Raw genomic sequence first — 27,195 nt, forward strand, 5'->3', positions numbered from 1 at the left:
GAACGACACATTACTTTCCGGGTTTTTTTCTGGAAGGAACAGGCTTTCTTCTAGAACAAACAGCCCGCCAAAGTTTGTCCCAATTTAGATGTCGTTACCTAGGTAACGACAGGTATATAGCAGTATATATATATATATATATATGTAAATGGAAATGGCTGAATTGTTTTATGATTCTCTAGTTGCGCTGGTGTAAGCCCCTGACCTGACAGGGAAACACTATGGTAAAAACAACATGCCAAAGAAAAATCCTTGTATGCAAACAAGTGGAAAAATATTTTCATAGATCCCTGTATAAACAGGAAAGAAGTGAGCTTTTTATGGTCGGTCTGTGAAGCAGTCCACTGTAAAGATTGCATAGGTTTTTCTATTTCTGACATGTACAGTGTTGTATTTTCGAAATCATAACTGGAGGTGTTAGTTTTTTCATTTCCTGCCAAATGTAACGTTTATTTTGAGAAATGGTTGAAAAATATTGACAATTTTGTAGTGCTAACTTGCCTTTTTTTCTGACGGCGTAATATTTGCATAAGATTTTAAAAACGAAGCTCCGCTTGACCTCTAAGTTTTACGTCCAGTACATACGCGGCGGGGAAACAGTCTTTCAGACGGCTGCCTTCCAGCACGGAACAAAGTTTACCTACGTCCAGATTCCGACCTAGCTATGCGTAGTAAAACATACATTTGCACTACACTGTCATACTGAAATCGTCTGCTTTAAGGTAACAATTATGACCTCGCTTTACCTTAAATTAGCACAACAGCTGCAAAAGCGCAATAAACCAACCGTTCCTCAGTGATGCTTTTGGCGCGATTGAAAGTTCAACGTAGTCGAACTAAGAGAAAGTGACACTTTCCGAAACACAGAATGGCCAGACCTTGACTGTCGAGTGTCTGAATTGAGGCACAGATCAGCAGTATAATTGAATTCAATGAGTAAAGTGATTTTAAGTAGAAACACAGCAGTAAGTGCACTAAAGTTAAAAGGTGAAACATTCTTGGAGCCCAAGGAACTGTTTTAGCCTTGAGTATAATTTACAAAATTGTTCGCCATATGGACCGATCTTCCTTTGCAAGTTATTTCCGAGATGAATGGCACTTTCCTTAATTACAGTAGCGTGGCTTTCGCCCATTAATACTATGCATGTTGACCCGATGGCGACAACGGCGTATTGCTCTTCCTTACCAAAGTTAATTAGGCGAAAACTAAATACCAGTATACCAAAAATCAGCAGCTTGCGTTGACCTTGAAGCGCAACCAAGTAATTTTTCTTAGTTTAGGTCAGGTTCAAGAATGGCTATTCAGAAAGATAACAGGTGGAATGAAAGAAATAATTTTCAGGTACAATCCTCTCGTTTAGAGGAGGAAAATCTTACACGGTTCTAGTTTTTGAGGGTAAATTCAGCTAGTGGAAACGGAAACTTTTGGTTAACATTGGTATTAATTAGAGCTGATTAACTAGATGAGGATCGCTTTTGACGCGAACAGACAAAATGACCAGAAAGGTCGTTTTAAAATTCCTAATCATTTTAAAAATACTTAATTATGAACTGCGGCTCGTCCAAGAAATCGTTATGGACCAGCTATGCTTAGTTAAATGTGAGCAAAAAACATGGATCTTCAAGCTTTTGTTTCATACGTTAGGTCAATATCGCCATGGATGTTTTATAGTATTAATTGCCGATGTGCACACAGCTTCGCCTATACGACAAATGTTTCGAGATGATTAGTTGTCACAATCGATCCGTCCCCGTGGGGTTCGACTGTTTTCATTAAGGTTTAGTGGGTGACTCTCTCCCGTTTCTAAATTACGTCGACATCGCACCAGCTCCGCCAATGCAGTGTTTGGCTTGACATAATTTTGCTCTTGTACATCGTAGATGTACAGGAGCAAAGAAAATTCCAACTATACCCACCGTGAACGTCATGTATCAGTGATAAAGTAGTTGTTATTTGTTCTCGGACGTACCGGTTCCATTCTACAGTTCTTTGTTGTTATTTAACGAAACTTTACAGCTTATGTCAATGTAGTTAAATATAATTGGTCAATTTCAAAGTACTCATATGCAGATGGCATTTTGATCCCTAGAAATTATACTTTCGTGTATGAATAACTATGAGCGCACTCATCTTTTGTCTATGCCAGCTTTAACGATAGGCGTATTTTTTGCCAATTCTATGTTTGTCTCCTTGACATATAAGTGAGATTATCAGGGATGCTATATCCCCAAATATAATATATGCCAAAAATGTATTTATCACGTGGCGCGAATGAGTGAAATGATACATTATGTCTGTTCGTCGTCAAAGGAAGTATTTTTAATAGAAAATTCATAGTTATAGTCAGCGAATGGCTAGCGAGATTAGCCTACTAGACACGTTTAGAACTTACAGCAGTCTTCTCAGTAACTACTACTTTATCACATACGGCTTCTAAGTTTATTGTGATGAAGTTAGATCCACTTATTTTCTGTTTTATATTTCTATATCCTAACTCGTATATGTTCAAAACTAGCAGGGCTTACCCACAGGGAACTGCGACGCACATTCTAGCAGTAAAATGAGGAACCGTACTCTAAAAGGATCGGATTCTAAACATTTTCAAATACAAGGAATTAGCGACGAGCTACACTTTAGCCGCTGACATGAGCTATACAATTTTAGTCTTTCAAATTTCATTTGATAATCGATATGTTGGAACTACGAAACTATAAACCGACTCAAGGATTCTTTTTAATAGCTGTTGTACAACTATTGTAGAACGCGACAGTACGAAGTTGAGATTTTGCACGTAACCACAGATCTACGTTTATCAAAGCACTTCAATAACTTTAAAGAACTATAAATCTATAAATCAACGGTTTTATAGCTAGCTAAGACAATGATGTTTGTCGAGGACATTATATAATAAATAAAACGCCATTTCCAACTTATATATGTACATATATATGTATGTATACATAGACGACGATATTTAAACAATAGCTTGTCATTGGCCTTTTGATAACCTTTGCCATACAGAAAACGAATTGTATCTCAAATTTTTTAAGCAGACGACCGAACGCCAAGGGAGTAGTGCGACGGGGAATATTTGAGAGAAATCATTGGAACACCACTCCCCCCTCTATCAGTTGTGTACTGACCATGCTTTCTCTTCTAATATGATACTTCTTCTAACTAAGGAAAAATGATATCCACTATTGAGTTTTGCCTTATTCACGGCCGTTCTTTACCAAACGTTCTATATGCTTTTGTTTTTATTTATTAAATTATGTCATGTATGTAAGCATTTTTTTGTAATTTCTAATCCCGTTCACGTTAGAAATTTCAAATTAATTGCCGCTAATTTTGTCCAATGTCAATAAAATTTTCCACTATAAGAAATCCTTTTCTTACTACTATATGCTCCTATTGTGGACATCAATATTTATTGTTTCAAATCACCGATTTGTTCGATCAAAAGCCTTTGGCCTTTATCCACTCTTACCTGTGCCCTCTTACCTGTGCCTCTCATTCGTAGAAGATAAATTTATTTATTAGTATTTGTTTTTTTCTGGTGTCTGTATAAATGCATGTGTGGAATATATTTTTCCAATAAACATTAACTAATATTAAAAATTAATTAACACGATTTTCAAAAAAATTATGAGATTTTCGGAATGACCCAAGAGAAATCCTAAGAGATGATGTTGCTAGCAACTTTTATTGATACGCACTCTTTGAGGAGGTAGAATTTCAATTTGGCCGAACCCGGCAGATAGCGTAGTTGTCGCTGGGTTTTGTTGACAACGGCACGCAACAGCGTGCAGTAAAAAATATGGAAAATCTCGGACTTTCTTTGGCTAATATATTTTTATAAAGTCGTTATTTACTCGATAAGTACCGTAATGCTAATTTTTTCTTCTGACCTACCCTTCTTTCGCTGAGTTAAGTTCATCTAGCAAACGTTTTCGTGCCGATAATTTACAAGATATATATATATATATATTCTTGTTAAATTAAAGAAAAAAAAGGAAAAAACAAGCATAAATATTTCCCCATTTTCTTTATCGTGTCGATCAACCTACTTGGCATTTCGTCAAGCCCTTCGCCGCTTCCTATTTGGTTAACAGGTTTCACCTCGTTCCATCGTCCGAAGAAATTAGCCGATATGCTAGTACCGTTGTCCTTTTTGTTACACTCCCTCCGGGAAGTGCAGCGTTTACCCTGCACTTCATGGCACATCGTCCGATCCACTTCACTCTAGCGGACATCTCCTATGGAAAGATCTGTTTTCATGCTCTCCAGGTACATACGGAATCTCTAACCCAAATCTTTGTTGATATGATGATATAAGCACACGTGAATTAAGTGTACTCTCCGTCACGTAACTTCCATAGTCAGCTGAATGTTGGGCTGGAGTAGCACCGAAGCTTTCCTCCACACGCGAGCTTTGGCCCATCCTAACCTTATTACAGAGTGAAACTTCACGGTAACACTAGTATCGTGGTACTGTGAGTCCGCCATGGCACGTACTAAATGAGAACTGATGTTAGGAGTCATCCAGTGGTAAGCATCCAGTCAGCATCGTACAGATTAAAATAGCTCTCTCTATGTTGCTACTATGTAGAAACACATGGTATTGGCAATAGTCTTTGACTTAATAGCCTAGAATAGAACTCAAGTTAGTAAGGGCCGTACGTGCATATGAGTAATTGCTTATCAGGTCATGCGACTTTATACCATGCATTGGACGCGACTTCACGAACCATAAAGGTCATCCGAGAATACACGAAATCGATAGCTGGTCGCCGTCCATCCATGCGACGATCTAACAATACGATGAGAGTCAACACTACGCCAAGGTATCGCATGCAGCCGTCACATCTAACGAATCGATCTTTGGATTGGTACGACAACGGTCCAAAACACATTCGTCTCGCATCGCGTACGTGAAGCGTTTGCTGACCAAGAAATAATCAAGGTTGATACTGTATACCTCCATTAGAAATAAATTGAACTCGCATTTGTTTTTATTGGGTAGGCTGGCTTAGTAAAATTCTCAACTCATTCCGGTAAAGAAACGACATTATGCCCACATTGACTTAGCGTAAGCGAAGCTTCGTTTTGGAACCCGAATCGACACAGCTTGCCCATCATTGCGTCGGGATCCGTCGAGGTGTCGACTCGTATGGAGTAACCGCGACCCTCCCAACCATTGGCAGCGGCGGTTTTTTTCGTACAATGGCCTTGAGAGTGGCGCAAAATAATGCCGCTCTACGCTAATAGATATTTCTCTACATATGACTCATCATCCGCAATCGATTGAGCGGCCGCACCCCAGTGTTACTGCTACCGCTATTGTCCTCGTGGAATTGTCTCATGGCTTCGACATGAGAGCTTCACCCGGAAGCCTCTCGCTCTCTCGTTATTCAGCCTCACACGAATACCACCTACTACCATCGTCCACTAAACAGCATAAACTGTATAGATCTTGAATAGATCCTAGATATTGCTTATATATTCTCAATCAATAACAGATCATCTGCGATTATGACTTATGCGGGGCTTACGTATCCCGTTTACATTAACATTTGCACTGGGCACAAGTTTCTAAAATTGTGTACCTTACATCACAAGCAATGCATACATTACCTCTGGATCTACCATACAAATGAGGGCTTAAAACGGTAACCGTTGACACAAGTGCATCGCTCGCGCGTACGGGTCCCATTGAAAATCGGATTTGCCTTAAAGGTCAACCCGTCGTTGGTGTTAATCGTTAAGATCACACTTAATCGGCGGTGTTTCGGTAACTATCCAACGAACGTTGGTCTTCGTTTATTATGGCTCCAATGAAATAGATGTCTGTGTGTGTCTTGAAGAGATTTCGTCCCTTTCGAGCTTGAATTGTTACTGGCTGGCATCGATGTATGCCATTATACCGTATTGATTTCTAAGCGGTTGCTAGCTTGCGTTTCGTTGGCTGATTTGCATGTATGGCACAGTTTCAAGTTCCAACTAAAAGAAGCATCACCAGTGATGCTGACGACGCTCACTCGGCACTGTTATATCGTTTCAATATATTAAATTGTAACTTATGGCAGCTTATAGAGTTACTCAAGCGCGGGGCCTGATTAATTTGTGCAAAATTGCATAAATAACACAGATAAGTAAAGATCATACGTTTCGCTGGCCCGGTGTCAGTTAGATTATGTTACTATTCCGGACGCATTGTATTGTTGAAGCAGAATTGTATTGTCAAAACAGGTACTAAATACAATAGTCTATATTGATAGATATACCCCACCGTTCAAGTGGAAAGGAAATCTGCTTTTAATTAACAAATATATAATTAGAAGTAAGGCTAGAAAGCCCGAAGTATATATTATAATAAAGAGTGCCAGTGAGTAAATCTTGTACTGATGACATAATAGTACCTCGTCCTTATGTAGCAATCGCTACGCATACAGCATGTTGAGACGGGATTAGTGCGCGCCATAATAAAAATATATCGGACATTTTCGTAGCAAAGGTTTCTTCGCCTGCCAGTCAGAATCTATGAACTCGAATAGAATTCAAAAGCTATTGGTTATCATTAGAAATATTAGACGATTATATAGTCTGCTCTCCTCGTTGGAATTGCCCTAACTACATATGATGATATTTCTCTACTAACTTAGAAGTTAAAAGACGGTTAAAAACTTACAAGGTCCATTCTATGCCCGTCATAATAGAACAACAATAAATATCGTTATTATGACTATTGTGCCTACGACAGTGCTGCCACCTGTACACGTCTGCTGGCACTAAATCATGTTGACATTTATGTTGATCGGACCGATTTTTTCAAACCTTTCGCTACTAATATATCTACACGCTATGGACCGACAGAGTCAAGGCAGTACAGTAGAATGTAAGTATTTATCTTTGGTTGTTTCAAATTTGAGTATATTGTACAGAACGAATATCGTATGATGGCTGGTGAAATTATCTTCTTATACATTCTGCCATCTGGCACTCGACGATTACTGGTTTCAGTATGTTACATATGGTAAGGTGTTCGATCAGGCCATGTTTCTCCACCGAATAGGGTGAACCTAAAAAAGAGCAGTTTTTTTTTTTTTTTTTAAGTGTTACAAAATATTACTGTGTAAGGAAAGCTAGCGATTCGATTGGCTTATAATTATAATTTTTATTTTTATTTAGATGGAGGCGCTGTCCAGTTAACAAAACTGCTAGGGCATGGACGTTTCAGCTCATGAAAAAGCGAATTATTCTGCTAGATATAAATGATTGTGTAAAAAAAAAAAGGGGAAACGAGGGCTTACCGTATGTTCGGTATTTTTATGCTACAAAGGATTTTATCGCAAAAAAATGTTCACCGTTCGTTAATGAAAAAAGACGTCCGCGTGTATATGTTAGTATAAAAGTAGAAAATAAAAATTACTTAATTTCTTCATTTTGGTTTTACTGTTACTAGTTAGATTGAGAATTCTATTAACCCTTATTATAACTTTTATTCTACGCTCTGAGCGGCATTGAAGGAGTAGCATACAAATTTTGATAGTGGCACTTACCTAGAATTAGGTAAAATAAGAGTTTTTTCTATCTCTATGTGCTGTAATGTAACGGAGCAGGGTTTGGGTCACAGTATTAATAGAAGAGTTCAGCAATCAGTTGGCATTTACGATGGATTTTTTTTAGGAACATTAGAAAGTTTCACGTGGCTCTCTTCCACTCTAGATACCCATACAACCCAATAGCGTGGCGCAGCGTGGGGCAGCGCAGCGTAGCGTCTCTCGTAGTAATAACCATTTGTCTGCATTACACCGAATAGATTTACAAAGTCGAAGCGATATTACTTGCCAACATGTCTCCTTCACTATGGGCTATCGATCTATCTGAGGATACAATGTTGAACGCGATTAAAATTTAAATATCTCGACGCTAAAAAGCCTCGAAAACAAGTTGCAGCTACACTCATCGATCTCTATGAAATAGCCTCATGACTCAATACCTGGTTAAAGTTTGACTTAATATTCTGTCAAATACATTTGTTGACTAGTTTCTGTCTGTTTCTCTGAGAGAAACTGAACCACGCGTGAAATGATGAGTATTGACGTCCCAATTTACTACAATAGCTATTTGATTGATATTAGCAGAATGACTAGTCAATTGACGGCTTGCTATAGGTTTTATCATTGGGTAATTCCTTTGCATATTTGTCCCAAATCTAAGTAGCACGATTGACGATGCCGTCATCGTGTTGTGTTTCCAAACTATTGTAGAATTTTCCATACTTCGATTTTGATCACATACGTTTCCTTTAGAGGAACGGTTACGAGAACAAGCCCGTAAATGGTACCCTCGAATCGGAATGTTTCCATCTTACAGCGAGGTTAAACCTTTCATCCTTGGAAGAACGCGATAATGACCACAGGTTACTGATGGTCTCTACGCTTGCAACGACTTTCAACATTAATCAGTGTCGCTTCTATTCACAGCCTATCGGTCGGGCCTAAAAAGAAATGTATTAAATCGAACTTACCAAAATTGTCATCATCTTTGTTGAGAGGCGAGGGCATAGGGGACATTTTTGGTGAAGACGTAGCCATATTGGAGTCTGGTCCGATAATGACTAGAGGCGGAAGAGATGGGACACTTTATGGAGGGGTGCTGGCGGTCCCCAGAGATGGCCCTGCATAAAATAGGCTGGAGATTCTGAAGAAATGGATTGGGTTTTAAGAATTTCTTCTCGATGATTTCGACCAGAAGGGGCAAGGTCCGATGACATTGCCATCAGATCGCGGACTGAAATGGACAAAGTTGAAAAATAATTAGATTTAAAATTATTTCGACTGGTATGTGTCTTAATTTTAAATCGGTAGGCTGTCAGAGATGATATGTTTGGCAATACGTTACTTCAGTGGTATCGTAGAATCGACTCATGGACCCTTATTCGAGCAAAGCAATGATAGATGCTTCTGCGTTGGAAATGGTGCGTCACTGTGCTATATCTTAAAGATACTTTGTAGTTCTAGTACATTGATTGGACTAGTGGTAAAGGCTATTTGAGTGACTGCTACATGTTAGTGGATGCTTGTCTTAATGATCAGTAGTCGCCAGTATATGCCGGACCCCCTGTTAATAGTTTTTTTTAAAAAAGATTACCTGGCTTCGGCGTCTGAACAATTTATGTTCATCCGTTTGGTTTACATTAGTAATGTAAATGTATAATATATTGAGATCCATCGTAAATATCTCGAAATTTTGATCAGTATTTTTATCGCAGTTATATAAGAAATCATAGACACCTGTGATGGTTTTCTTTTTTTTTGATAGTGTTCACAAATAGGTTTTCCATTTTCCATTAGCAATATATATATATATATATATATATATATATATATATATGTCAACGAAAAAGACAGCTTTTGCCAAATTATCGTCTGGAAAGTCAAATGGGCCGCGTCAAGTCCAGCGTCATATGTATATATATATTCCGTTTAAACTGCCTTTTGTCCTTTAACCCATCTTTGATAGGATGCTGAATATGTGTGGTTTTTTTCTACATTTCCCGTAGTGATCGCGCTTCCGCTAGCGTATACATAGATGTCGTTTACTTTCCCAGAAGCGCTTGAGTCTCGCCCTCAGAAAAAATCACACATATCTAATAATAATAATGCTACAGACCGTAACAAGTTTTTTGTATTTTGATAATATTCGACAACGATAATATCGTTCCCTCTCTGAACTAAAACATTCAAGGCAACGAATAACTGTAGAGGTTTTGCTTTTCTGCCGTTGAGCATAAATATAGGACAACGAGGTAGTCAACAGGCCGTTGTCGCAAGCGTCCTGAATCGGTGTTTTTCAATTCTTGCTACGTTTTTAAAGTGTGCATAGAACAAGTGTTACACAGTCATCTTCATGAGTATCTAGTGTGAATAAAGTCAATACAAGGCACATATTATTGCCCGTGATTACTTCAAACGGGATAAACTCTATAGAGATTAGGCAATAGGACAATACGCAGACAAGTTCGACCGGCACAGTTTCCGGATAAAGCTATATTACATACAGTTATCTTAGCACTATATCTATTTCGGTTTCAGAACAACAATGCTTATAAAATCGCCACGTAAACAGTCAACTGGGCAAAAAAGCATGACAAGTTTATAAAAGAAAAACGGAAGCCTTTTTTCAAAGATAATCGGGGGTGGGTGGGGATGGGGGAAGGGTTTTTGTGGTGGGCACAGGAGCGAGCCGAACAGCGAGCAGACAATGTCACCACCGCACGTAGAACGCCACACTCAACTGTTTCTAGTTACAGGCTAGTCGCATTGTAAGGCTTCCTAATACGTTTAGAGGATTCTGTAGTAACCCGGGTGGAAGCTATGAGCCAATCGTCGAAAACCACAATTCATTTCTAGCAAAAGAGATAACCGTTCCTTCACGTTTAGGTTATCGTGTCCTAATCTATCTTGTTAAAATTATATACATATAAAGCGCTCGTACAAAGATCAAATTCCCTAGTTAGAAAATTAGTATTTTTATTCGGTGGACAAAAACAGGGTCATAGTTGCCAACTTAAACAAGTCGTGCGACTTGATTCTTGCACTTCATTATTGGACATGTATGGCACTAGAAACCTTAGCAATTTTGCACAACACACGGGCGAACTCCCATGCGGGTCAGTAACGAACCACAACAAAGGCCACAGTTTCACTTGAAAATTTCTTGAACATCCAGGGGCTAATAAGAACACTTGGCAAACTCAAAATCGGGCTTAAACTTTCATATATATTGGTGGGGCAAATTACTTAACAGTTTGAAAACCTTAACTTTACGTTTCTTTTTCACCCTTATTTATATGATATTTTAAACTTATTAGCTTAATGAGTGAGCACTAACGAGACACTTCTGCCCCACGCTGTACACATAGAATCTGAATGTCTAGCACAATGAGGATTTTACTCAATCTGATGGGACTACAACTAATAGACGGACAGCATATGGATGGCCACTCGTTTCGGCGCAAAGTTGTGTTCCCTACGGATGTAATAGGCATATATCGAGCAAAAAAAGACGACGCTGAAGTTCGTAGAAAAAAATAGGCGAAGCATTAGAAAAGAACAATGGATTTTCTTTCTAGCTTGTTCATCCTTTTTGTGACATCTCGTCTGTGATTTTATTTTTGTACCTTTTATACCTATTTTATGCCGAAATTTTCCATCTCGCTAAGCCTATCGATTTTCATTAGCCTTCATAACAAACTTACCACCCACCTAATATTTTTGCGACTGTGCTTTCTAAGATGTATATATTGTAGCAAGCATCCCCTGACGGCACAATGGGGACAGTGGCGTTCTGTGGGTTTGGCTGTGATCGGTCAAAGACAAGGCCGATTCGGTGCTGTGCATCATGTTATCACAAGAGGTTGCTCATAGTGCACCTTCCCTTATTTTATTATTTGGACTGCTGTTTTAATTACCCTTTTTTTATAAATTTTCACATACAGTACGTATTTATAAACGAGTCTTGGCCCTAACTGTAAATGGAATTCATTTTACTGGATAATGTTGCTCTTATTAACGTATAAAGTTAGGCAAGAACAATTATAATATAGGTAATAATGCGTTTTTCAATCCTTTCCACCTTCTCAGTTTTCATACACCTGACCTAAAAACACAAACTTGTTTTTGATTTATTTGTCCTACAGCTAGCATTACTACAGTGGTATAGAATAACATGTACATAAGTGGTATAGATTGGAGATATAATTATTTATCATACCATTGACAGCGTAATTATTTTATGCCGAAATAATCTTGAGGCCTGTGAGATAAATTAGGAACCAGGCGTTCGGGATACTTCGAAGACAGTGACACTGAAAGATAATCTTACGACTTCGACCACATTCATTTGTATCAGTCCAGTCAACATCACGAGCTCAAAGTTCTTCTTCCTGCAATAAGCAAACACCGAATAGAATATGCTGGCAACGTCTAAATACGATATATAAAACTGTAGAAGATTTCTACAAATCGAAAAACTGTACAATCAGTTAAAAATGAGTAAATACTCAGAGCAAGGTGATGGCAGTTTCATCCCGTAATTATAAAATCAGCGCTTCAGTCAATCTGTAGCAACAAGTTAGAATACAAGTTATTTGGCGTCAGTCTTTACGATATGCCCAAAGTTCTCAACCACGTTATATATTCCTGTCTCATAAAATCATTTCAAATTCGATCAGGCCAGTCCTTTGAGATTCTCTTTATGGTCAGACGTACTGTTGTGAACATAACTTGTCATAACTTGAGGCGAAGCTTCTGCCTCATTTATTTTGGGCTGCGTCTTCCACTCGATGCAGGTGAGCCATATATATAAACACCTGTTAAGCTTTTTGTTTTTCTCCAGCATTTCACAATGTGCAGAAAACTTCCAGTGCCACCAAACGCAAATCTTTCCGCATCGAGGTCTGACCTAATCTTATTTTTAGACGTACCTCCCTAAACTACTTTTTTTTCCACTCTGCTTCGTATCGACATAAAGACCCCCCGCAGAAATTCAGTATAAAAAACAGTCAGTTTGGTTGCGTACTGCCTAATACCGGCGAACTGTATTTTTTGATGTTTTGTATTCCTATCATGGGGAACTCAAGCTCTTAATGTTTGAATTCATCCCATACATTTAAGATATCTGACGTACTATAGTCAAGCTTTCCAAAATTGTTCGTAGACTGTTTTACTCAAAAAATATCTTTAGGCGGTCTTTATCGGCCTACGATGGCCGACTGCTGGAAGCTGCCGTTATTCAACTTTTCATACCGCTTTTGAATAATTCTCTCAAGCACGGGGTCCACACCATGCCGGGTGCAAGTACTCCGTGCTGGCCAGCAGCTTTTTTGATTTAAGTAACCTTGTTGACGTCCAAAGTCCTACGTAGCAGGAGCGTAGGTCAACGTGCCATCGAATATATCGCGTACGTCTTAGCTGGGGCCTTTTGTCAAAGATGTCTGTTTATGGCTGAAATGGTAGTCGCTAATGAACGAAAGTTGTTTATACTTCGTTGATTTGTTTTTACCATTATTCAAGCAGCGTTGGAAATCACTCCAGTTGACTGAAAATGACGCTACTCATTTTTCATTTTTGTGAAGTTTTAAAGCTTGAACAAAAAAACCACAAGGCAGACCATACATGTGGCATTAAGATAGAGCAGCCACATACGTGGGACAGATAGGGGTAGTTCATAAGAATATGAGTGCATATGTTGCCTAATTCCACTTAGCGCAGCAAGCATCGTTCCATCACGAAAAGAACACCTTCATATAAAACACAGCTATATTACCCAGTAAATTTTCTCTCACTGTCCATTCGACGTGGGCTAGCTCCAACGAGATTCTGCTAAACTAGCTAATGTGGAGATAAAACGTGACAGATCTAATCCTTGGTCCGTACGCTTCCTTTCGAAAACTCTTCAAGCTCTTTGGCCTACTCTGTGTGTTATTTGATGTCACAGAGGAAAAGGTCAGGAACAAGTACTTCCCAGCTTTTCAACACACACATAGTGAGATATGTGTGGCACGTAGAAGAAGAGAGGCAAAACAGCGATATTCGCCTTTGTCTCTTTTTTGTTCTTATTTATTTTCGTATTGGCTCAGACGAGGCCAGCTAGGCAGCAGACCGTACGCCGATCAGTATTGGATCAGATTCTAACAAAATCACGGAGTCTCAGCTGGGGATCCAATTCAAGGCTTCATAGTAATTTTACTTCCTCCGTCACTGCAACCGTCCAACTGTCCCATCAATCGGTGCTTTTAGACGATCACTGTTCATTGAATACGACGCTGTATCTTTTTTATAGTTCAAAAAGAGGATTCATTTTATGAATTTTTCAAGGAGTTATTTTGCAGAATAGAAACACAATGCAAAACTATTATCTGCATTGACCGACCGTACACTTGGTAGCATTCGTAACTATAGCTATAAATGGTCGAAGCTTCACAAATATGAACTTATTTAGGCATTTTTGGTATATCCTTGAAGGTACTCTCTGCACTGTTTTTAATTTAGGAAAGCTTCTTAAGTACTTCACCTACCAAGTGTTTACATTTGCGGCTGAAACACACACAGATTTACATGCACTAAGAGGTCCTTGGTGAGCAAATTTAATGCCCATCTGGCCGCACTATGTCAAATGAGCTTGTGTCGTTAACTAGCTTTGAACACTATGGGAATCGTGCTGCCGTCGCATAGAAACGGCCCCCCCCTTTGATACTATTAACGATACCGGCAGCATGACGGTCGATACCTAGTTCAGGACAGAGATTTAAATTAAAGAAGCGTTTTAAACGGAACGAACATTACTGGCTTACTTGAGCTGTTCCCTCGCAGTCTTTACTAACCATCCGTGCGTTGCGTCTCTACGTAATACATGCCACGCTAACGATCATTAAGGACCACATCAGTTCTGCTATTGATGTCTTAGGGGAGCCAAGGGAAACCTTGGAATACGTAACCAAAAATAAATTAAAGCTTCGTAAAAACGGTCTAAGCGAGGCGTGTACGGGCGAAACATCTTAGTTACTCGTATGGTTAACGTTATAGAGCAATCTTGAAAATACGAGTGTCCTACCATTGGCAAGGTTTTGCTATTAGGGGCTGAGTACGCTATCTCGAATCTCATCTGGCCCGTCACGAAAGGCCGGCCTATGGAAAGTGTACGCACTGAAATATACTGTAAAGTACGAGCGTTTATGAATGATTTGCATCGATTTTTTAGCCCGAAACAGACGGCCCATTGGGCATTTGGCACCATAGAATCATCGTAGATCGTTTGGGTTGATTATTGTACTGATCAGAAATAGACCGTAAGTAATACAGCTGAGACTTGAACACACACATTGCTATATGGCAGTAAAAACGTAAAAAATACAGGAACCTTGCAGGACTAAATGAACCAATGTCCTTCATGAATCGTATGAAAGGTTCTTTATATAAGGATTAAGATTACAGCTGCTTACCCTGCTTAGCCTGTAACTTAATTACAGTATAAAAAAATAGTGTGCAGGGTGATACTTGAGATTAGATCAGCCCTAAGAAAATTGTTTGAGTAACGCATGTATCAGATGGGTGTACAGTCAACACATGCACGATGCTGTTATCGTAACGAAGACGGGATCCCTTACTACCGGAAATAATTTTACAGATTTCATTACTAATTCATTAACAGTTTTGGACACTTAATACTTTGAAGGACGCCATGTTAAAATGTAGCATAGTAATTGAAATATATACTCTATTATATATTTCAATTTGACGTAGAATCACTGGTGTTTAGTCAGCTTGTGCCCTCCGTGCAGTGCAGAGATTCAAAGGAGCTAACAATAACGGCCACTGTGTTTATAATCGGACAGAATATCGTCTATTTTTTGAAGGTTGCGTCTTGCCCTACCTCTGAACTTTGAGTGGATAATGAGCTATTCGTCAAAAATCTGCAAAGTACCATCAGGGTCCTAACGGCAAACCTATGTCAAGTCCCATTCCCTATAAAAATATGAGGTAGACGTTAATTTTTGACGAGAAGAGAAGCGCCACTAGAACTGTCTCTGTTATACACAATTTAACGTCTCGTACACGGCTTTAATTCAAAATTTCTAATCTACGAAATAAACTTTTTTTTGGAAAAATATAAATACTCTCGGAAATGTCACAAGCGCAACGTGACAACCTAATGGTTTAACAAACAGACTCTCGCCATCTCGCCTGCTACTAACAACAAAAATCGTCAAGAGTATTTCCCTAATTGACGGGTAACAATGACTCTAAAATACGCTGGTAGATATTAAGGAATAACTTCTGTCTCAGTTTATTTTTCGACTCCAGTTCGAATCAAATCTACATAAAAAACGGACGGCCCACTTTGATTCATCTCACAGGTCATCATAAAACAAAGCAGGACATGCCCTTCTTGTACATTGATATTAGTCTACATTACCCCTGATGCCATATCTAATTCGTGCTACCTGTCACCATCAGAGTATTTCTAGATACTTATACGGAAAACGTCGACCTACCTGCGTATTAGTACAACTGCATTCAGTAGCCAATGTCTTTCTAGGAAGGACATTGGAAATCCAAGGAAAACCGGCGCTTTTTTTTTATCGAAAACGATTCCGAATAGCTTTACAAAAAAATGCTTTACGCTCAATGGAGCAGGAAAAACCAAGTGACCTATAATCAATTTTCCAATGCTTAGCTGTAGTCCACCAAAAGATAACGGCATAAATGGTTGCTATGCGCCAATTTACAGATAAAATTACATTTTATGATTCATATTTCACAGAACCTGCATAATTCGTACATAATTCGTAGTATCGTATCACTCCTTATCTACGAATTTTACTTAATTCAGTTACTGGTCAGTCGACTATTATCTAATATAAGTATCGATGGGCTTCGATATAGAAATAAGAAATTATTTTTAAATTTTCATAATAATTGTCTACGAGTAGAAAACGTCTGCATGCCAGGCGTAGTTTACCAGATACGGTTCTCACTTGCTTTGTTACGTCTGTTGTGAATTATTTTTCCGTTGTCGACCATTTACTAAAAACAAGTGATCAGGAAAAATGAGGGAAGTTTTTCTATCGGAATTAGACGATCCGCATCTATTAGGACCCTGTTGCTTTTAGGAATCAGATAGATCGTTGCAGAGCCACACTAACACTTCGAATCTATTTATTCTTTTATTCAATATTGGCAAAAATGGAAAAAACTTTTCGTAAAAAGCACAGATCAATAGCTGAAGTTAGTTGTCGTTTTCTCAAATAATAGTGTATGCGTTTGTCAGTAATTAGAATCTTTTGGTACACCACGCCATCTTCTATATATACATCTGATACACCACTGCAAATAGAAAAGGCTTCATAATTTTGCTTATCTACAGATTAATAAAGATCAGGAATCAAATAATTAGGTTGCCTCACGAAAATGCCATAGGGAACTTCTAGGCCCCTAGCATTTAATGCCATTCTATTCCGCTCGTGAGACCAAACCTCGTCACCTTATTTAGCGTTATAACAGGGCCGTGTGATAACCCCTTCAGACAGTGGTTGTGATTTCTAAACGGCGCATTATATGAACATGTTTCTTATTTACGTGGCCCTAAGTTTTCTTTTTATGTTAAGCCACTTTGAAGTTCTCACTGAAGAACGTACTATCTGTGTATTGATTAATCCCTTCGGACGAAATAGCTCGACTTCTCGGTTCTACCCTCGGTATTTAGTTAAATTTATTATCTCGCAAAGGAGATAATTCATTCTGATTCTATTCGTTGTCATAGTCGCTGACGATCTCCTCAGGAACTTTAGCAAGATTAAAGACTAAAATAAATAGTCTCCCCAAGGCACTCTTCAATTGAAGGTCGATGCTTTTTTATACGATTACATTAACATTTAGGTACACACATTGGAAAGAAGAATCGATATCCTTGACAACTGTTAATAATGCGTTCCTGAATTGTGATAATGAAACGAGTTTGTGGGGATGCAACATAATTGCTCACCTCTTACCGTTGTCTTTTCTAAAAACGTTTTATCTTAGCACTGTTGAAACTATTTGTTTATCTAATATCCAACACGTTTTACTAGAATCAGAATTACCTCCGGGCACTTTCGTGCAACACGAACAAATGCGCGTCAATGAGCGAATCCGCACTTTCTAAGCGAAGGCTATACAATAATTATAAACCATGTAGCTGGTTTGCGTAGTAATGCTTCTTCTATGAAGTGATGTTCGCAGGACTGTAGCGTTACATTATTTATACCGACTACTCGGCACCGACACCCGGCACGATTCGAATTCAGACAAAAAACTAAAAAGCAATGGTAGATTTTCTAGTCCATAGCTCGTCCGCTACTCGTCGGTGGAGCCAACCAAGCTTTGTCCTCTTCGGCTTTCTCCCTTACCCGTTGTGTAACCTCTCTCTCAACATCCGGAACGGCTGATGGCCGCTACCGCCTCCTACAATTTCCGTCCTTATATCGCGAATTACGACCGAAGACGAAATGTTCGGCTTGCGGCCCCCTGTTCGAGGGTACCGCCCGGCAAATCGTTACCCGTCACACATGTGAAAGTGACCAAGGGCACTCATGTACATCTACCCCCATTGCCTTCTGTTGTGGATGAATGGCACCCGCTAGGCCATGTCAAGCAACGTCAACTTTGGACTGAATACTGTCTGATGTATTCAAACTCTCGGGGCAACTCGACGGCTGCGACGCCTAAAAGCTAACCGAATGCTCATCACAAATATTATTATTAAGAAAAATAAAATATTAACTGGAATCTGATAAACCTAAAGAGAAAAATAATGATAACGTCATTATAGACATGACTATTATTTTCGTCTTTGCAAGCGTCTTTGTTCGACGTGGATTTTAGTGGCAGGTACAAAGTTGACAAAAGGCTATTAAGATAAGAGGCCAGGGTCCTAAAAGCAGTCTTTTTTAGGAATCAATTGCGCGTAGGCCCTTACAACCTTTTTTTAATCGTCTTTAATTAGGCTTTGACGATCTAATAGCCTAAAAATATGCAGTGCTATGCTCATGCGGAACTATTATACAATTCAAAAATGTGCTTTTTACCCTCGTACATTAACGCGGTATGCGACGTCGTGTTAGTGATCAATTTTCTTCCAACAGAAACATTAGGACATCATTATCGTGCTCATTGTCCTACTATCGTTCGGCAAAGCGTTTTCGCAATACCAACTGGCGCGCTGTTTTTTAGCATAAATTTCATAAATTTAGTACGAATTTCAGAAATCTGCCACACGTTTCGGTTTTCTATTTTCGGTTTCGGTCTAGGTTCTACAGAAAAACAATTTTTCAGATTTTGCTTTGTGTAAATGCCGTTACTTGACTTTAATGACAAACAGGACGAATCGACCAAGGCTCCTCAGAGCACCGTATCTTCGCATCATATAAATTCAGCACCGGGTGACGATTTATCAACGTATTGGAAAGGGCCTTTATAAAAAGAATCAGCACAGCGATTACAGTGAACGTCTCGTACTCCCAAGGATCGGAATTAAGGCATATGGTCCTGTTGAATTTCCTTCGAGCTGTACCCTGTCGACGTAAATACAGCCGTCGGTGTTTCTTCATAGGCACTAACAATATACTAAAATTCATCCGCATCAGAACGTACACCAATGGACCGGCTAGATCACTCGTCCCGCTAACGCTAGGGACCGATAATAATAACGATAACGACAATCCTTCGGTGTCTTCGCGGAACACGATCTTTATTCGCCTGTTAGTTCATGCTTCGGCCGCTGCCTGGGTCGATCCCGCGCGGTTGTTGGGCCAAACAGGTCAAAGTCGCCCTTTCTCGCGCTTATATACCACCGTGACCAGTATCTTACGGCCCCTTAGCACAATAACTCACAACAGTGTGTTGTCGATACGGTATTGATTTCGTTTCTGCGATTGATCCAAGGCCGTAACAAGAAACCGCGATTTGCTGAAGCTGCCCTAAGTTATAAGTTAGGCTGCGAAGCAGTGCGCCTTTTCAAGAAGTTGTTAAATAAAAAAGGTACCTGGGGGGGGGGGGGGTCGAGAGGCGGCGGGGAAGAGGAGTGCAAAAGCAAGGGAATCAATGATTAATGTAAGGGTAGAGCCATCTAGGGTACAAGATGCTGATGGTGTAGACTTGTTGAATGCTATTTGTATTTTAATTGAAAGCGTGTATACATAATAAGCTAAGTGTAGGAAGTGTTTTTGCTTGCTACAGCTTTCATGCCCAAGTAACTGAAATTACTGGCGGATCATAAATCGGTTTTCGATATCGATCAGTATTAAATTTCGAGACCTGTTGAAATAATTGCAAAGCTATCCAACGATCACGGTGACTAAAAAATCGTAGGTGATGGTGGTAACTAACGGTGTTTTTGATCCAGGAGCGCGAGCCTAAGCGTTCGCTGCCGGACTGAACAAATATGGGGTCTACTGTTCGACAACATGTGAGCATGCAGATCGGAAAAAATAAAGCTAATTTTTTTTGGTCGATAAAAAATTTCACATAAAATTTAGATAACTATATGCTACCTTAAAACCAAATACACAATACGTATACAATTTAAATTATACGTCTATTTAGGGACGTGCAATAGTCGGCACAACTATTTGTTCCACATTTGTAATACGGCGAGAATAGGGATGCTTACTATGCAAATGGCTACCGCTGTTTACATAATGAGCCTTCCTATTTGCTAGTGTAGACCGGCCTCTGTTTTTATTTCTTATAATCGATATTGTACGCCATTGTACAGAGAACGAGAGCAGCGTGTTTGTGAATTGCTAGTGATGATGACGACGCAATGCTATTACGTACATATGTGGGTCTAATTACTCAGATAAAGGCACACAAACCCTCGAAGGACAACAACTCTATGTCCCGAAAACAATGTCTATGCCTGGCGACAGTGTTTCGTTTAAGCACATCTATGAACAGCATACACGTTCGATTGTCATTTTTTTTTTGCGCACAAATTATCTTAGAAGCGGAACAAGCATATCATCAAATCGAACAGAACGTAGAAATGATTTGTCATAGATAGATAGATAGATAGATAGAAAGTCATCATTGAGCATGTCGTTGAAAATTATTTTCTGTACAATTTGAGTGTTTGATAAATGTCGACCGAAATGATTGTAAGCAAAATGATCGTTCGCGAAAAGCGAAGGTGTTTTTGCGCCCAATTGAGGATTCTCTATAACAGTTAAAGATCGTATGTTCTCGGTCTAAACTAGCTTTGATAAGCCTCTTCTGATAAACGTTGTTTCGCGAGAACTCTACTGATTTGCCGGTATACGATTTTCTTATATTAAACAATTATATAATGATTGCCTCTTCGTTCATGATCAGATATGGTTGATCCGCAATTACTGATCTACATAATTTAGTGGGTTTACAGTGGCCGAAGATAACCCGACCTCTTCAGCTGTCTCATTTGGGAACGAGGTTATGGACGTTTGCAATTTGCATTGAGTCTACACTCGTCTGGCTTGCTTGCAGCCTCTGTTACCGTGCTTTGATCGATATGCGCTTCCTTCGTCATTTGCAAAAATTCAAAGGTTGAGCTCCTATCGGCTGCAGATATGCTATTTTCCATCCTCGAATCTAATTTACTTTTGCTATACTATCATAGTAGTATTTGAGTTTAGAATAATGTTACAAAAGTGTCCGTAAAATATTCGTTTGATTTGAAAGCCAGAATTGAACTATGCCGTATTTTTTGGTTTAGGGTAAAGCGCCAATTGCACCAGGTAGGTGCAGTAATCAAGCCTCGTCATGTCGTGGATAACCTTTGAAATAAGAGGATTTGGAGGTCCTAGGAATATACTAGACAGGGGTGCAGAAAGAGGCCGGCTTTGCCATATGAATTTAAGTCTACTCAGTTACTGGAATCTATCCGCTCGCGCTTGTACGCATCCTCTTGAAATAAGAACATCGAACACGAATCCATAACAAAAGGACTACAATTTTCCACGTCATTCAGCCGTTCCAGTAGGAAAAACAACATCAATTGCCGAACCCTGCTAGCCTCTGCCTCAAAAAGCGTTTTTTACTATGGTCGGACGGTTTCCGTATTGTTTAATGAAATATTTTTACGTAACACACTTGCTCCGCCTAATATGAATAATACATACAAGTTAATCGATTTTTCGTTTTTATAAGTCACTGTTCTGTATTGGTTCTCCTTTTAATTTCTGTACTCCTGGGATATGGACGAATACATGCAAACGTATACTCGCAGGTACACAGCGGCTCGAACTATTGGCTATACATATATATATATATACAAACCGGAATATAACAAAAGCCAAAAGATCCTAGAACTGACTACTTGTAATCACTTGTCCTTTCAATTCACTTCTAGATAATTACCCTCAGCCGTCGTTGGTACCGGTTTTTGGGTCGTTAACTAGACTGCGTCATGTCTGAACGCCTGAATCGATCCCGCCGCGCTGCTTCATCTAGCAGATCAACGAATCCCTTATTTTCTCTCCCTTTCACATAACTACCTCGGCCCGTTCCCTCCATTGAGCCGCTGAGTGCGCAAGCTTATTGTCGTGTTTTTTCTATGGCGTCAATACCTGTCATTGCCGGTGATCCAAACACGCAACAAGGGACTTCGATTAGTTGGAATTATTATGTTTGCTAATCATGTTATAAATTTGACTACTAAAAGGGTAACTGTCGTCTGCCGAAAGAGTCGTTCATTACGTGCACGTGACCTAGGCGTATGTGAGTAAGATGTACCGGGGAAGCGCAGATTCAGCAGATCGAGAAGAATGACCACCATGGCCATGTTGAAGTAACTGAAGAACGTCAGATGTTGGTCGAGTTTGCTCGTAGACAGTCACTGATCTGCATTGAGAAAGCTACTTGTTACTGTTTTGATCCAGCTCATTTTGCATGCCTCTTGACTATTATTTTTGTTTAGAAATAATATTATATGAGACAATGGATTGCTACGAAATCCATTTCCGATTTGGCACAAACGGTTAATAAAATATGACGCTCTAACAGCTTCTAGGGTAGCAGGCGGCGCTTTCCAAGGAACGGCCGGCATAGTGCATGAACATTCAGGTGGGGTTTTTTTGCCTCCCCACACCTTGTGTTCTGCCAAGACAGCTTTCACCTCCCTAAATTATCTTCGCCGAATCTACTTAATACAAATGTATTCAATTATTCATACAAATACGTCTATGGACTAATATATAAAAACATAAATGCATTTTTCCGAAAGGATAGTATTATAAACTCGCTAGAAGCCTGAATAAAGGTGGCCAAAAATTATTAATGAACAATACATTATTTAATAAATTGGTCAAAAGCTGGGTTTCGTAAAGTAGTTATATAATTAGAACGGACTTATGTAGACAGTTGAAGGATGTTTTGGTATGTCAAGGTAAACTTTTTATAATAGCCCTCCTGTTTGACAAATTTTCTGAGTAGGCTTGTTGCAGGGTAGGACAGCATGTAAATGTTTCGAATGTGACTTCCGAACTGCCGTTGGTCATTATATCCGCCGGTGGAGTTTAGCACGAAACGAAGTGTGCTTATGTCCGGATTCAAACCTAGATCACCGTGTGTCCTTAACGTCTTGGCACCTCAAAGAGGATGTCGGGATCTTGGAAAGGGAGTAATTTAGGATAAATAAAACGAGAAAAGCAAGAGATACAAGGCAAGGAATACAAGCAGTGCAATATCTTACAACACATTAAGTAAAAGGTTTAAGAACTGAAAACTTTTTTTTATGCACTTTCTTATTGCTGTACGGGACTCTTAACTTAAACAGTGTTGTCACTTACAATCGGTACAAACTTAATTCAGTTTTAGATCAAAAGCCCTGCAGAACTGCTCAATGTTCTACGAGCAGAATTATCTACGAGTTTCGGATCCCGAAATCTTGGATAATGCCGATCAAATTGGTTGAGAAAATTCAGAAGAACAAGGACAAAACTAATGTTCTTCTTTATTTCATTTAAAGTTTTTTAGACCTTTTATTTGCCAAATATTTGGGCCTTAGAGATTTTTTGCAATATTTTGAGTAGTTTCGGTAACTTCTAGTCTCATTTAGAAGCCCAAATGTCATTGTACTTCATTTCCGTAATTAGATTGAAATTGATTCCTATTGTACCATGGACAGCAAGGCTTATCTTTTAGAGTTTTTGAATTAAAGGACTCAAGTTTAATCACTATGCACAGGTTACATAGCTAACAAGCTTTATCCTTGATGAACATGAACGTGCCAAAGAAATCCCCTCCTATTATCGAATCAGTATTTCACTGTGTGACAAACAATTCTATAAACGATATCTAACTTGTCTTATACATAGGTTATCACTAATTATAAGCGCTATTAGGACCAAGCACGATCGTCAAATACATATATGCATATACAAAATCGTATCTGGTCCATAGATTTGATCAGACAGATCATTTCCGCATTGATGGATAGAGTCTAGTGTGATGACTTTTTAAATTTTGTGTTGACGAGCATACGGTGAATATAATGAAAGCAGGGCATATATGGTCCACCAAAACATTAAAAAAAAAAATTGATGCAAAAAGTGTTACTTACGCACGCCCGGTAAGTCTAAGTTGCCCCAGTTCGTAGCGGATATCCAGATAAGCAGAGAGCGTTACGAAATGATTTTCTTGCTGTTTTGAATGTTTGCACGCTAGCTCTGTGCAGTGCTATACAAGCCTTACAATGCAAGCACGGGCTTTAGAGAGTCCGCCTTACGGGGCGAGCCTTTCTTCTGTCCGAGGAAGAGGATCGATCAATGGCCAGATGATGCTAATCGGTGACAGTTTTAATAAAAACACTGACCTGTGGGTCAGTGATTGATTCAATTATACCGAGAGAGTCGTCTAGTAGTCTTATAATTGTCGTGATGCCAATACTAAGTTGCCTGATATGTCACTGCATCGCCTACTGTTTACTTTGGATTTTTGCTACGAGAGTATACGATGCAAGGGTGTTCGCTTAACGGAAAAGTTAATTTGTTGTTATCAATATACTTAGATAACTTTAAGAAAAGTAAAATAGCATGTAAGATCGTAAGTTAGTAGCGAACGCGTAGCGAATATGTTGACAAAGCGGAACGGTGTTAGTTCGGTTGAAAATATCGATTTGTTTCTCTTTATGGGGATTTTTCAGGTATCTAATAACGAACTCGCTAATAATGTTCCCTCATCGAAATCCGTCGAGATCAGATAGGATGGATGACCTCGAGCGTTACACGTACGATAGCGAAAAACGGTTTCTATTCTACTGGCCATGAAGGGGGAGGAGCGTTTGAACTTCCCTTTAGATAGTAGTACAGCCAAGGGGCAAGATTCGATGTGTCAAATGAAGAGGTCTAACAAAAAAAAAGTCCACGAAACGTCAACATTGATGCATTGCCGGCAACACTGCAGCGATGAAAAAATCACGGGCATGATGTTTACGATATGGTAATTGCTAGAAATCGACGAAGACCTCGAGTGACCTAAGATGTAGTACCTTGACGAGAGCACTTATCATAAATTAATAACTCCATATATTATAAAGAAAAATAATGGCTTTCGGCTAATCTACGTGTAAAAATTGAAATAGATATCTTCATTTAGGTCCAGTAGCTTTCGGGTAGGGTTTGACTGTGCTAGCTCATTCACTAGTTCAATGTCAAGTGCTGAAATTTAACTTTTCTCGCAAATAAATAGATTTTATCTTGTTTCGCTGTATTGGATCTATGCTGAACTATGCGCTAACTTTTCATTGACAATCTCCCTTGCGCAATAGGCTTTCAAGCTTCTTGCAGCTTATACATCGTGACATTGTTCTACGATTGGCAGAAAGTGAATGAGTGACGCGACCATCAGTCGAACGATTTCCATAAAATGCATAGAGGACCATACGTAAGAGAGCAGATGGGCCGATCGTTGCGTCCCAATTCGATCAACAAACCACGCGTGATTTTCAAAATTCCGATAATTTTTCATGATAAAATAAAGCATCTTGATTTGAAGAAGAAGCACTGAGGTACAATTCTACTAGTGTAGTTCTGAAATTGAGATGACTTCAGAAACACGCATGTATGTGAATTCGAATTGTGTTTGACATCATTGCTTTCTCTGCTTCGAAACTAAATGAAAATTAAGGGTGAGATCATTATACAATATAAATGTGTACTTTACTTTTCAACAGTAGAGCTTTTTTTAGTAGCACACGTAGCAATAGTAAAGAAGTATCTAGCCGTAAAATGATGTTTTAGTCTGCGCGTTGAAAAACCTTCTCAGACTATCGAACCACTTAGCGTTTTTTTGTTTTTAAATTTTTTATTATTAAAAAATTATATACCTAAACATGTGACTTGGAGAAGGTTGATACGAGCCGTTTTGACCCAAGATAAACAAGATGAATAGAAACTCACCAATTACTTTAGGAACATCTTATTTCAGCTGTTCTGTGCTCCTCTTCGTGGCTTGATTGTACGTTAAGAACGGATAGTTCAGAAATAAGACTTGTGATATAACCCAAGCGAATGTACATTGAGGTGAAAATAAATTTTCACCACGATTCTACAATACAATCTTGATACCCTCTAATTTTTGCTGCTTTGCTGAAAGTCAATACATGGAATTGGACGCTACACGCATCTCTGTGCAGATTTCAATGGAAAATAATGTCTCCTATTTGCGTCATCAGCTAGAAGCCATCGCGCGATATAGCAGAGTAACGTAGTTGGATTTTTCAGTCTCAGATTTGAATCTTTTTAGCATTGAATAGGGCGTCCGGCTCGGTGGGTCTGAATTCATAGGTCGTCGATAACGCTTAAGAGATAGATGCATTGGCTCACGCTTTACGAACCATAGGCGACGTTTGAAATTCAATAACCTTCAACGTTCGATTCTAGGGCCTAACGACCCACGAAACAGCGTCACGAAGTGAAGCCAGGTCTTTGGTGCAAGCACAATGATAGCACAGTGACTTCGGTACGAACAGCAGCTATAGCCAGCAACGTTTCATAGCCCCATATACTAATACATGATAGATTATGATGACATCTTTCGCATACGAATGAAGTGCCACATAAACAGTCAAATGGATCGAAGTAGGTAAATATTATACTACACATGCTGGGCTTTTTGGCTTCGTAAATGGCCATTTTAACATTTAAACGTTGAACATTCTTTTTATAAATATACCTTTTTTTTTTTTGTAAGCAAGAACGATCAACAAAAGCAGCATAAAGCTATCGAACCGGCTCATTTGAAAGCATACCTGTAGTGACAGTGTCAAAAAATAGTATCTTCTGTATTGAGCTAAGCTGTTACGCTACTTTCCGTGTCAAAGGAACACTATTTGTCCTCATCGATAGGCAATTTCCATTATTATTTAAAATAAAATATTTAATTGTGTACTCGACTTAATATTAGTCTCCACAAGGAGAATTAGGTTACTGAAGATAGCTCTCACCGTTCGTTCATAGTAGACGTTATACACTTCGATCTAGACAACCAGGGGTGGTAAAGCATCCTCCAAAACGAAAACTGTTTCACGCAAAATTTACGCTAGATAGCGGTCACTGGGTACATGGTGCTCGTTAGTTAAGAATCTCCCAAAGCGAAACAAACTGCTATCATATC

The 27,195-nt window shown here is 39.1% G+C and overlaps 2 long non-coding RNA genes across 2 annotated transcripts; one reads left to right on the forward strand and one right to left on the reverse strand.

Annotated features, from left to right (window-relative positions):
- Nucleotides 1-5,821: 5,821 nt before the first annotated feature.
- LOC111260978 (uncharacterized) lies at nt 5,822-25,752 on the forward strand. Its single transcript, XR_002680672.2, has 2 exons — nt 5,822-6,896; nt 24,725-25,752. It is a non-coding gene; the product is annotated as an uncharacterized LOC111260978 (long non-coding RNA).
- Nucleotides 6,904-14,171, reverse strand: LOC147753431 (uncharacterized). The gene is made up of 4 exons (XR_015311290.1): nt 14,085-14,171; nt 11,780-11,951; nt 8,532-8,794; nt 6,904-7,080 (listed from the first exon to the last, which is right to left on the reverse strand). It is a non-coding gene; the product is annotated as an uncharacterized LOC147753431 (long non-coding RNA).
- Nucleotides 25,753-27,195: the final 1,443 nt, after the last annotated feature.

The sequence above is a fragment of the Varroa jacobsoni genome, unplaced genomic scaffold (genome assembly GCF_002532875.2).
Source record: "Varroa jacobsoni isolate VJ856 unplaced genomic scaffold, vjacob_1.0 scaffold_499, whole genome shotgun sequence".
NCBI classification, from domain to species: Eukaryota; Metazoa; Arthropoda; class Arachnida; order Mesostigmata; family Varroidae; genus Varroa; species Varroa jacobsoni.